Here is a 12,615-nt window from a genome sequence, read left to right as displayed (position 1 = left end):
CAGCTCTCCCCTGACCTGCTTCCTGTTTTCTCACCATTCCCAAAATAGACAGAGCTAAGGAAAATCATAAATATATTTCTCAGCCCTCCAGGGAAAGGTTCGTTAAGGGCATAAATTTGGGTCCCTGGGAAAAAAGGATGAACGACAAAGCTATCGGAAGTCCTAGAATCAAGAGGTAGAAACAGTGGAAAATAAAACCCATGAACAAAAAGGAACTAGAGAAACAAAAACAGTGGCCAATTCTTACACCAAAGCCTATTGAGAGACGGGTGCCACAAACCTGGCTGCCCTGGATTCTCTAAACTCAAGCTCTTGGGAGTCAAAAGCTAAAGTTTTTGCCTAAAATAAAAAAATAATAATAACTGTTAAGATCTTACTTTATGCCAAGTATTATTCATTATTATATTCATATATTAACGCATGAAATCCTTATAACAACCCTATCATATCTAGTATTCCTACTTATGGATGACGGAACACAGAGCACTGTCAATGCTGTTCTCCACCTGCAATTCTGTACTTCAGTTGTCCCCAGTCATATGGCTATTAAATTGCAGAGCAATACTGGAACCCTAAGAGTCTGGCTCTTAACCACCAAATCCTACTCCCTCCCCACAGGACTATCTTGTGCATGCATTTACTGTAGGATATTTACAAGCATCCTTGGCCTCTACCCACTAGATGCCAGTGGTACTCCTTCCACAGTCATGACAATCAGAAATGTCTCCAAATTTCTCCAGTCCCTGGAGAAAAAAACTGCCCCCCCTCCTTCTTCGAGAACCACAGTTATAAAGATTTAAAAGGCCAAATCTCTAGTCCCCTTTGGGAGGAGTGGCAAATCCCAGGTGTTGGATAGAAGAAACAGGCTATAACAGTTCTATGGAGGGAAGGAAAAATGGAAAAGGAGTCAGCCGAAGGGTTTTCTGTAGCAGGGTTTTACAGGAGTCCCTTGCCACGGCTCCTGTTCCGTGAGGCCTCTTGACTCCCACAGAGTGAGGACAGCCTTCCTTCTCTCCATTCGCTCAGACCTCACATGCATGCCTTCACTGCAGCACCTTATCATCAGTGCTCTGGTACATTCCTCTCTGCCTTCCTGAACTTTGCACAGTGCCTGGCACAAAGTATGTGCTCAATAAACATTTGCTGGACAAAGGCATGAACAAACGAAGCTAAGGTTTCTTGTTGTCACTAAAACAACGTCTGTCTGTCTTCACTAGTGATTTGAAAAATATATAAATAAATAAAGCATGATTACTAGAGAGGAGAAGAGATTCTGGTCAGACATCAGAAGAATCTGAGGTTGAACCACTGCTTCTCAAAGTATCTATACTCCTGGGCCACCTTGGTGGCTCAGTAGGTTAAGCGTCTGCCTTCGGCTCAGGTCATGATCTCAGGGTCCTGGGATTGAGCCCCGCGTCGGGCTCCCTGCTCAATGGGAAATCTGCTTCTCCCTCTGCCTACCCCACTCCCCCAGCTTGTGCTCATGCTCTCTCTCAAATAAATAAAAAGTATCTATACTCCTGTGGGTCCAGACCATGCCTCAGTTAGATTCAGAAATTTCATTTTACTACACTTAGGAAAAAAAAATCAACTCAAGAAACCTAACTCATGCTAAAGAAATTCTAATTTATTCATTTCCCTGACAAATAGTACTGCCTAGCAAATCAGCAGATCCACTGACTCTCTTGCCCAGGACAAAAGTCCACTTGGGAAATCAAATGAAGATCAGAAGGTAAGAACAGAGCCAGCACCCAGGAGCATACCAGATGCTCCCAAAGAGGGGCACCATCAGCTGGGGTGCTGAGGTTCTCTCTCCAGACCCACCACTCCGGCAGCCAGAAGCCTCCGGTCAGCCACAGGCAGCTGGAGAAGCCTGGAAACCCTCACTTCACCTTTTTCCAGTCATCAGAAGCCTCTGTCCTCCTAGCATTGCCTAATGATTGGCACATGACAACTAATCGGATTCTGGGGTATTTTATTTACAACAGAAACATTCTAGATTGCAATCTGTCCAGGGAGGTTACACAGCAACACCTAGTTTTAGACATATTTAGAAAAGATACTTGGATTTTCTGCTACTCAATGTGTGTTCACATGAAAGAAATGCACATTGGAGCCACAGTATGAAAGAAGTAATTCCACCATTAAATATGTGGATTTATGTTAACGTCCATTTTGAAAACGGATGAAAGGTGAAATTTTCGCCTTTTCCCCAAATGGTGAATTTAGGAAGGTTCCTCACTCATAAGTGAGGAGATAGGGGGAGGTACCCCAAAGGACTAAGTGAATTGTTTCCTGTATAACACGAGACACACAGTTGACCCTTAATTACTAAATGTTATTTCTTCATCCTGTCGGGCCCTCAGCAACCCATGGACGCCTCCATATTGACTACAGTCACAGGGTAAGCATCACGGTTTCCCGTAAAGGCTTTAGTGAAAAGGACCTCAGTTTCCTTATCTCTAAAATGGGAACAGCAGGGCGCCTGGGTGGCTCAGTTGGTTAAGCGACTGCCTTCGGCTCAGGTCATGATCCCGGAGTCCCAGGATCGAGTCCCGCATCGGGCTCCCTGCTCAGCAGGGAGCCTGCTTCTCCCTCTGACCCTCCCCCCTCTCATGTGCTCTCTGTCTCTCTCATTCTCTCTGTCTCAAATAAATAAATAAAATCTTTAAAAAAAATTAAAAAATTAAAAAAATTAAAAAAATAAAATGGGAACAGCACCACAGCGTTTTGTAAGAATTAAATAGGGTAACAGCGAGAAAGCCCTTAGCACAAAGAGCTCCATAATTATATTAGTAATATAATATCATGATGATCCGCAAGATCCAGATATCATTAAGCATAGAGTTTTAAAATATTATCTGAAAATACATTATTTTCTTAATCTACTATTTAAAACACAGAAAGAATTCGGGTTTGCAATTCCATGAGCAAATTATTCTTAAGCTTGCTCCAGGGATTCATCAAGGCTTGCTCTGGAAGACATGATACTGCAGGGGTCCAAACCAAGCTGGCTGTTACACCACTTGTAGTTCTATGGCCTTGATTCCTTCAGTATCTCCTAGAATCACCAACACCAAATTGCTAAAGCATGCTGCCTTGGCAGAAAGAGGCCTGTGTGCAAAGGAACCAACACCAAGATCTGTCATTTGGAGGCCCTGCCTGCTAAAATTCCCATTTCAATCAGTTGTCCTTTCTGCTCTCTCACAGACCCTCATCTTTCATGCTGGCACTTCCACTGACATTCTTGGGCTATAATTCAAAAATATCTGCTGGTTCCCAGAGCGCTTTCAAAATTAGCTTCTTCTAAGCTCCTCAAACCCTGGGTCTATACCAGTGACCCTACATTCCTAGAAGGCCCCGAGGCCCCATCAGCCCACCCATAATCTCCAGTTTGGCCTGGTCTCCACTACTCACTCTATCCCAAGGGCATGGCTCTCGACATCCCAGGCCTGGCTTCCCAGACTTATCAATTTCATGGACCATTAAGCTGCCAAATAAAAATATCCCCATCAATTCATAAAAAAAATCTTACCCCCAAATCGGAAGGGTATAGTCTCAGAGAAAAAAAGGATACATCTAATTTGGACACACAAATATTCACTACATCATCATCATTATTTGGATAAGGACAGCAAACACATCACCAACGGACAATGGCCCACGGGCCTAATATTGACCTTTGCACTTATAAATTGTGTGGAAACTAAAATCTGATGTATAGGGCAGCAATTTTGGAAATGTTACATCCTAAGCCACAGTGATGCCAAACCTTCCTTCTTCAAAACAGCATTTCCCTGCACTCTCTGGAGCTCTCTGCAAGTTCTCTCCAACCTCATCCTCCTAAGTGCACACTTCTCTAGCTCAGCTACAAAACTGCATTCTTTTTAGTCAACTTTAAAAGAAAAACACAAACAAAACCACCCTTCCTCCCACTCTCAGCATTCCTAAAGCATACTTTCCAGGAGAGTTACACTTTAAAAACCTCAGCTATTACCTAGTAGACAAAATTTTGCAAGATTTCAACAGGGGGCAAAGGATAGACTGGTTCACCTTATCTATAACCATTGTCAAATCATTAATAAACAAAGGAACACCCTAATCCATAATTCCACACCATTCATTCTTTCCATGTTCTCTTCCCATCTTTGTCCATATACGTCTGTACATTTTATGTATCAATAAATTATACAGTGAGACTTTTTCCCTGATGATAAAAGTAATACCTGTCCTAGCATCTATTCAATGCTTAGAGGACCAGGTAAGATTCAACCATTATGGAAATAAGATTATGCAGAAAGCAAATGTCTCCTGTGAGTCTACACCTAAAGGCCTCTAATACTTTTAAACTGATGCAGGCTTCTTACTTTTTGCCAACTTGCGGTGACTTGACTGTCTTCTACCCTCTGTGTCCTTCCTCTCTTATGCTCTCACCTCGTGTTTGGAGTTACTGCCCCACTCCCACCAGAGGCCCAGCAACCCTGCAGCCTGGTTAATAAGAGCAGCACCAGATTCGCTGTCTGTTTATTATCGATTATTAAAATGTGGGTAACAACTCTGGCGTCTCCTCACCTGCCTCACTTAAAGGTTAATGACACTGAGTTTTGTGAGCATCATGAAAGCAAAGTGCACTACAAACCCCAAATGGATGGGTTTCCTTTGCTCTCGGCCCCATCATCATAACTTGCCAAAAGAGGAAAGAAAAAAAAAAAGTTCACGATCTGGCCAAAGATGAGTGGGTGCATTCCACCAGCCACCGCTCCTGCTACTGCAGGAGCTGACCCTGGACACCTGCCCAATACAGGGATGGTGCTAACGCGAAATGATGATGAGAATTTTATTCCAGAGACTGAGGGCTACATTTCTAATCAAGGCCTGAGGAGAGAGGATGGGGACATGGAAAAGGCTTGCCAAAATTTCACGTCAGTGGGCTCAGCACCCAAGACATGTGACACCTTCCTCTACGGCCTCTGAGGTGGCTTCTTTCTCAACCTATCTGCGTGCCCAAGAGCAGAGACTCCCCTCAGAAGATGCTATAAAACAGTTTCAAATATCCAATGTGCTTCATCCAAATCTAATCATCACCTTCTCTCCTACCTAGACGTGGCAGGGCCACAGAGTTAATTTTATGACAACCATTCTTTAGCAAAAACTAAAAGGGAGTAAGGATTTGGCCAAAAAAAAAAAAAAAGAAAGAAAGACATTCCTCAAAGCAGGACAGGCCAGACTCAGTGAAACACAAAATTAGCTTCCTCTAATGCTCTAAATGAAGGCCCCCCTCCTCCAATGGTCGCATCACAGACCCCTGGATTGGGACAAAAGAACCCCAGATGCACCCAGAGGGTGCATTCTACTGCAACTCCCTCATTTTACAGATGGAAAAACTGAGGCCCAGAAAAGTAAACCGACTTTCCCAAGATCACACAGTAGGTTAAAGTAGCAGAACTGACCCAGAAGGCAACTCTTGGGAGTCACTGGTTGGTAGTCTTTCCACCAAATCCCACCAGACTCTCTATAACAGAGAATCTGTCACTCTGACTCTAACAAACCTATCAACTGACAGAAATGCCATCAACATGCAGAATATGCATTAATAACACATTCAACATAAAATGGGTAATCTGAGTTTATCTTCCTTACAGTTAAGCATATTTGTTGGTAGCACAACATTGTTGAAAATAAATGAGCATGAAAACAGTTTTTCAATCCAGATAGATTCTTTAAAACATTCAAATAATTTTGAAAACATGCTGTTCCAATCAAATCTAATTCCAAATAACAAATCAAAAATATTTCACATGAGAATGCTTATTTAATAACAATGAAACCCGTAGAAAACATTCTCACATGGGATAAAACTTTAAAGTTCTATTGCTGTGCAAACAAAGGACTGTCCACCTCCCCAGAGGGGTCTTCTGTGGAAGCTGACATTCATGTGAAAGATGCTGATACATATGATAACATATGTGAGAAGCTTAATATCAGATTGACACAGAGCAAGCACTGAACAAATGCTAGTTTCCTTAACCTGGGGAAGGAAAATAAGAATCACCCACATAACTAGTAATACCTTCTTACAATACTTTCCTAAAAGTCCTACAGCCATGAAAAATTTAAGGTGTTATAACATCAGGGTAGTCTGTTTTAAAAGGGTAACTGGGGTGCCTGGGTGGCTCAGTCGATTAAGCACCGACTCTTTTTTTCTTTTTTTAAGATTTTATTTATTTCTTTGAGAGAGAGAGAACGAGAACATGAGCAGAGAGAGGGGCAGAGGGATGAGCAAACTCCCCATTGAGCGCAGAGCCTGACCTGGGGCTTGATCCCAGGACCCTGAGATCAGGACCTGAGCTGAAGTCAGATGCCTGACTGACTGAGCCACCTAGGTGCCCCTACCGCCGATTCTTGATCTCAGCTCAGGTCCTGATCCCAAGGGTTGTGAATTCAAGCCCCACAATGGGTGTGAAGCCTACTTAAAATAAAAATTTAAAAAAAAGTGTATCTAAAAAAGATATAGAGAAACAACATTCCATTTTTCTTAAAAGACACATTTAGATATCCTAAAATCAGAGTAATCGGCATAACCCTGTACTAATAGTATGGCAAGCCTTTCAGTATTAATTTCTGTTGTAACAGAAAAAAAAAATTCAATGTTGTTTTTCTGGTGGCAGGAAAAGAAATAGTCATTAAAAAGTTGAAACATGACATAAAAAGAGTAACAGTTTTAAAATATATTATCATTGCACATGTGGATTCTTCTAATACTTAGTACTCTTTTCTTAAATAATTTTGTAGTCTCTTACTCATATTACTCCAGTTAAGTGTAAAGCACCAGTCTTTTACACTTGAGTTCACCAAGCTTTTCCACTACCACTTCATACAAGTTTCAGAAAGTGCAGAATGGTGTACTGGCTCCTTGGGGGTGAATTATCCAGTTAAAAGTATCCTTTGGAAAAGAGAATAAAAGTTTAAGAAACTCCTTCCCTAGAAAAGGATCTCAACTTTAGAGTCCTTTCTCAAAGGCTCTGAGCAAATATCTCGGGACATCCCTAGATTAGGAAGACCCCAAGTGATTTTTGGGGTGTCACACAGTAAGATGATGACAAAAGGACAGCAAGAGAAATCTTGAATCCGCTTCTCGCCTGGAGTTCTACTAAGAGCCCATTGTACTCTACTGCCACCTGTGTTCTCCCAGCATCTCCCCCAGCGCCGAAGTTCCTCGTCCATTTGATCAATGCCATCTCTTCAAATCAGTGCATTTCTGATTCTGCAAGTTACCATAAACAATTGTTGAACAATTACTGTTTTCAAGCTACAAACGGAAAACACAACTAAGCTGCTACCTGAGTTCATAAAGAAATCCCCCTTCAAAGATTCTGTTCCTGACAGGCCAGCTACACAAATGCAGATATCCTTAATTATCATGGCCATTTCAGGACCAGATCTGAAATATAAGTCCGTGACAAGGGAAAAAATAATCAAAGGCTTAAGAGACCCAAATCCACAACAGATCAGGATGCCACTGTGTGTTGGTTTAAATCAGTTAAATATTATAATGAATGACAAACCAATGCCACCTCGCAAAGTTTCCTCATTTCTTGGAACTGAAGCTCTACTGCTGGCATCGTCTTATGATAATCCTTCAGGTATTTCACCTAAGTCATCAGGCGCAATGGAAAGCCAGTGACTGAGGGACTTCTTAAAACTATGCCCTCCAAGAGCCCAGCCTCACCCGAGCTTCCGACACTGACCCTTATTCTCTTCTCAATTTTGGTCCTCCCAACCACTCAATCCATCCAAAAACGTTTGTGACAGTCGTGGCTCCAAACTGCGCAGAACTTGACTACAAAACGGCTACAAGTCTAAATCTGATTTCTCCCATTTATTTTTGTTTAATTCAAGTCCCACGCTCCCTCGGCCCTTCGGCCCCCGCCCCCTCAGTTCTAGATAGCCTCACCGCGTTCTAGACCACCTCGCATTGTTTCTTTGGGACTCCGCATCCCTCCCTCCCTCCAGCACTGTTTTCATCGCACAAATGTCATTTCTATCGTCAACCCTCCATTCCGCCCGGCGGGCAGCAGAGGAGCTTTCAGGACCCAGTGGCCAGCTTCCCCGATCCGGTCCCCTTCGCACAGCCATTTTCTAGTTAAAACGCTCTCTGCCTCCGAGGGGGAAATGAACTTTTCCCCCTTTGATCTCCCAGCGGCTAGCGTCTGAACCCCCAAGAAGCCAGCGCCGTCTCCAACTCCCCGGCAGGAGCGCGCTGCCGCCCCAGGAGAGAGAGCCCAACCGCACAGCGGAGGCCGGTGCCAGGGCAAGGGGGTGTGCGCTCTTCCCTGCCGGCGCCCGCCCTCACTTTTCCCCTCCGCAGCCCCCACCCGGGCGCACCCCCTCCAACCCTGTCTCTCCCGCCCGGGGCCCTGCCAAACCCGGGCTGCCGAGGGAAAGAGGGCGCCGGGAAGCAAGAGGGATGGAAGTCAAGGAGTGAGCCCGCAGTCTCCGTGCCACCCTGCCGGCCCTGCTGCGCGAGCGCAGGGCGCACCGGAGTCCGCAACGGGCGCCCGCTGCAGATGCGGCGGCAGCTGCGGCAGCTGTGGCTGCGGCGGGGCGGGCAGCAGTGGCCGCGCAGCCCCAGGGGCCGGCAGGAGAGAAGCAGCCGCCGGGGCTGCGCGCAGTCACTCGTCGCACGCCGCTGCCGCTGCCCGGGTCTCTCGCCAGCACTCCCGGGCCACCCGGGGTCCAGGGCAAAAGCAAGGAAGAAAGCGAGGCTCACCGGCGGTGCGCGCCGCGCTCGCTCCGGCACCGGCGCCCGGCGGCTCTGCTCCAGTCTCGCCTTTCCCGGAGCGCCCGGATCAGCTGCGGGTGCAGCGCACGAGCTTCCTACTTGAGACCAGGACGGGCTCCGGCGACTGAGCATGCCCAGTGCCGCTCCGCGAGTCCCGCGCAGGCAGCGGCGCCGGCGAGATTCCACTTCTCCAGGCTTTGGCGGCGGCTGCGCGAGGAGAGGCTGGAGGGGCCCGGCCAGGCGGGGGCCGACCGCGAGAAAGGCGGGGCCGGGGGCGGGGGCCGAGGAGGAGGGGGCGGGCCGCGCTCCTAGTGCGACCCCTGCAGGCAGAGGCTGCGGGGCGTCTGGGACCCTTAGTTCCCCTATTGCCTGGGAAGATGGCAGGGAGGCTGTGGGGGCCTGGGTGTCGAGAGCCAAAGGCTGGGAGTCGCGATGCAGCCCGGTATCCCCTCCATGTGGCCTGGCGTCTGTCTGCACCAAAAGGCAGTTGGGTAACCTCATCCCTGGCTAGTCTTTTCTCCCACATTGTCTGCAATCCTTTATAATGGGAAAATGTACCCAGATGAGAGCTGCCCACACCCACCCAGCTGCAACTTGTAGGCGAGAACTTCTTCTGCTTCCTTATCCAGAACCCCAGGCATATGCCACACACACACACACACACACACACACACACACACCATTCCTTGATGTGAAAGTCACAGCAAGATCACCTCAGGGGAGAACATAGCTGCAGGAGGGGAAAAGCATAATTTCCTTGTGACCCCCAGGAATATTACCTATAACTCGAATTGTACGCAGAGAAGCAGAGTCCTGATAAGAATGGATACTCAGTAAGCAGTAATCAGTGCTCTGCCCTGGACACTGTGAATGGCATCCCCAAAGCATCCTTAGGGTTGTTATTCACCAGTGCAGTGGTTGTCAAAACTCGAGCCTGCGTCAGAATTACCCCCAGGCTTTACAGAAATAAAATGCTGGGTCCCACTCCCAGGGTCTCTGAATGAGTAGTAGGTGTGCAGTGGGGCCCAAGCATCTGTATATCTGACTAGTTCCCATGTAATGCTGGCGCGGCTGCTCTTGAAGACCACACTTTGAGAACCAATACTATACATACATATACACACAGCCTTACCTAGGATCTGTGTCAGGAGGATTATGCTAAAAGTAAATTAATAGTAACTATGAAGTTATGGCTTCTCCTCACTTACCCTCTTCCCCAAACTTCCAGAATGCACTACTTCCTCAAATAACAAACTCACACCTAGCTGCTCCTTATTCTTCATGTGAGGATTGTGTGTGGTTGTGGTGAGCAGTACTTTATTGCTTCAAATATCATGTATTTATTGAGGATCCTTAAGGTCTATAGTAAGCCTGGGAATACCAGTGAATAAAAAAACTCAAGACCCCTGCCTTCATAGAGCTTACAGTCCAACGAGGTGGGCAGACATCCACCAAATAATCACTCAAAAATGTCATATAAAATATGGAGAGTGCTAGGAGGGAGATCTACGACACGTGCATAAAAGAGTGTATAATGGAACCCTGATGCTGACTCACAGTAGGGTTGCAAATAATGAGTGGTGGAAGGAAGCTGCCTTGCGGAAGACCGGTTTCCGATATTTGCACCCCTAAAACCTTTCCCATGAACAATTTTCCTCAGACCCATCTGAAGGCCAGCAATCATGTTGCTCCTTACTGTAACAGAAAAACAATATTGCCACTGAGAAATCCCTGTAAATCCATGAAAGTGCTCACCCTTAGGGCTGAGTCCCCGCACCCCAAGATCCGCCTATTGAGTTTGGGATTCCTGGACAGCCGGAGGCCATAGTTTAACCCAATCTGGGGAAATGCAGACCCTGAACTGGAAAGCCCTCTAGTTCTGCTCTACGTCCCTCAGGTCCAAAGAGGCGAAAAAATTAGCCAACCCAAGACCACCCCGCCCTTCAGTAGCAGGACCAGCCTCCACCCTTCCAGGCAGGTCCTCTTTCCGTGGCGCTGTATTCCCACGGACCCCACAGCTCCCCGCGGCCCTCCAGGAGTCCCACCCTGCTGTCCCCTCTCCCGGGGGTCCTGGGGCGACCAATGGCGCCCGCCCCTCCCGGCTTGTTCTCCTCCAGACCGCGAGGAAAACCCGCGGTGGAGTCCTCGGCGGCGGGGCGGGGCGACGCGCGCAGGCGCAGTGGCCGCCAGGTTGGGCCGAGGAGGCGCCCAGCTCCACACCTGATGCAATCAGCCTTCCGGAAACGGCCCGGCCGCCGTGCTCACCCAGGAAACGCTTGGGAGCTCTCCCCTGGCCGCTGCGCCCCGAGCCCGGGTTCCGAGCCACCTCGCCGCCGGACTTCGCCCGGAACAGAGGGCGACATTCGGCGTCCGCCAGAGGACCCGCAGGAGTCGGCAAGGCACCGCCTGCGAAAGCAAAATTTCTGGCTGCCCTAATAGTGACGTGGAAAGGGCCACCGAACGTTCCGGGGCTGCTGGAGGAAATTCCTTTAATTATGCATTTCCAGAGAAGACCGGCGGAGGCGGGGAAGGCTTTTAACCTGCTTTGCTGGGATCCTTCCCTTCGTCCGCCGCCAGACACACATCTTACTCCCTCCCTCAAGGAACGTTTATAGCAACAGTTTTAAGGCAGTATGGACAGGACTCCCTGCTACCCTCTCGTCTTGCTAAATAGGTAACAGCGCGCTATCTCTGCTACCTAAAGCCTTCCACCGCGCACTCATTTTATAAATAAGTAATTGGTTCCTCTGTACCTCATCATTTTAGTTTACAAAGAAAATCACTTCTCATTTCACCGCCTCATGCAATTTTGATTATCTATTGTGCGTGGGTTTTGTTCTTCATGCTGACTCACCCATGAATTGTCTTCTAAGGAAATGAGATATTCTAAGAACATTTCAAGAGCATGTTTATAAAAGAATGGAAGTTAAGAATTACCTAAGTCCTTTAAGGCTAAAGAGGAAAAGAAAAGGCAAATTCAAGAAATTTTAGTTGGAAGGATACTTAAGAGATCATTCTAGGATGAAGCATTCATCAACGCAGGTTTTACGGAAGACGTTTACCTCTCTGTGGCCGAAAGAGGTCAATGACTTTTCCTTACTTAAGCAAAACAGCAGCAAAACTGCACTTGAACACAGATTTCTTAACACCCTAACCTAATGAAAAAATATATTTGTATTTTGCACAAACACTATACAGAGTGCAAGACTATATTACAATGCTGTTTTTCCATCTAAAGATTAGAAAGTACAAAATCGGCAACAAAAAGAATCCTATTACTTGTTCCTACTTCTAAAGTCATTAGTCTTTAAATAGTCTTTGATCTATCCTACACCCTACAACCTATCCAGACATTTCTGAGATAACCAGAGACTAGGCTTTAAATATTTCCTATTTAAGTGGTATGAAATTCTTCAGAGCTTCAAGACATCAAGAAACCTTTTGAATCAAAATTTAGAGCCCCTCGTCTTTTTGCTTGATAGTGGTGTATGAACTGTTGGAGGTTAAACCAGGGAAATTTTAATGATCACAACAAAATATCAGGGCTATGATTTGCCACTGTACTGATTTAAAATACTTTTAACAAATGAAAATCAAAGTGAAATACAAAAGTTACTGCAAAACTCCTGCCTACAGTAACTTTTCAAAAGCCCGTCTACCTTTTTATCTTGATTAATGTGTATTTCTTTTTGGAATGTTCTGACATTTAGAGATCCTAGGGAATACCTTTACTTATGCACAGAGTCAAGTAAATGTCAAAATACAGAGGAGCAAAGTTCAAACTCATCACAACAAGGTACTAGTTACAGAATAACGAAACTTCACTGAGTGCT

At 46.2% G+C, this 12,615-nt stretch overlaps 1 protein-coding gene across 17 annotated transcripts in view; it reads right to left on the bottom strand.

Moving 5' to 3' along the window:
- APBB2 (amyloid beta precursor protein binding family B member 2) overlaps window positions 1-11,169 on the bottom strand; it is a 380,935-nt gene extending 369,766 nt beyond the window's left edge. For 10 of the 17 annotated variants that reach the window (XM_081813028.1, XM_081813022.1, XM_081813017.1 and 7 more), the window contains exon 1: window positions 8,771-9,000. The gene's annotated coding sequence lies outside the window, so the exon portion shown is untranslated. Of the gene's footprint in view, window positions 1-8,770; window positions 9,002-11,047 lie in introns of those variants that run through there. The other 7 variants (XM_081813030.1, XM_081813026.1, XM_081813025.1 and 4 more) reach the window with 3 other exon arrangements.
- Between the last annotated feature and the right edge of the window lie 1,446 nt (window positions 11,170-12,615).

Source organism: Leptonychotes weddellii, chromosome 2, assembly GCF_054177405.1.
Source record: "Leptonychotes weddellii isolate Sample4059 chromosome 2, ASM5417740v2, whole genome shotgun sequence".
NCBI classification, from domain to species: Eukaryota; Metazoa; Chordata; class Mammalia; order Carnivora; family Phocidae; genus Leptonychotes; species Leptonychotes weddellii.
The sequence above is the reverse complement of the archived record's forward strand: the minus strand, read 5'-3'. Positions and strand labels throughout refer to the sequence as shown.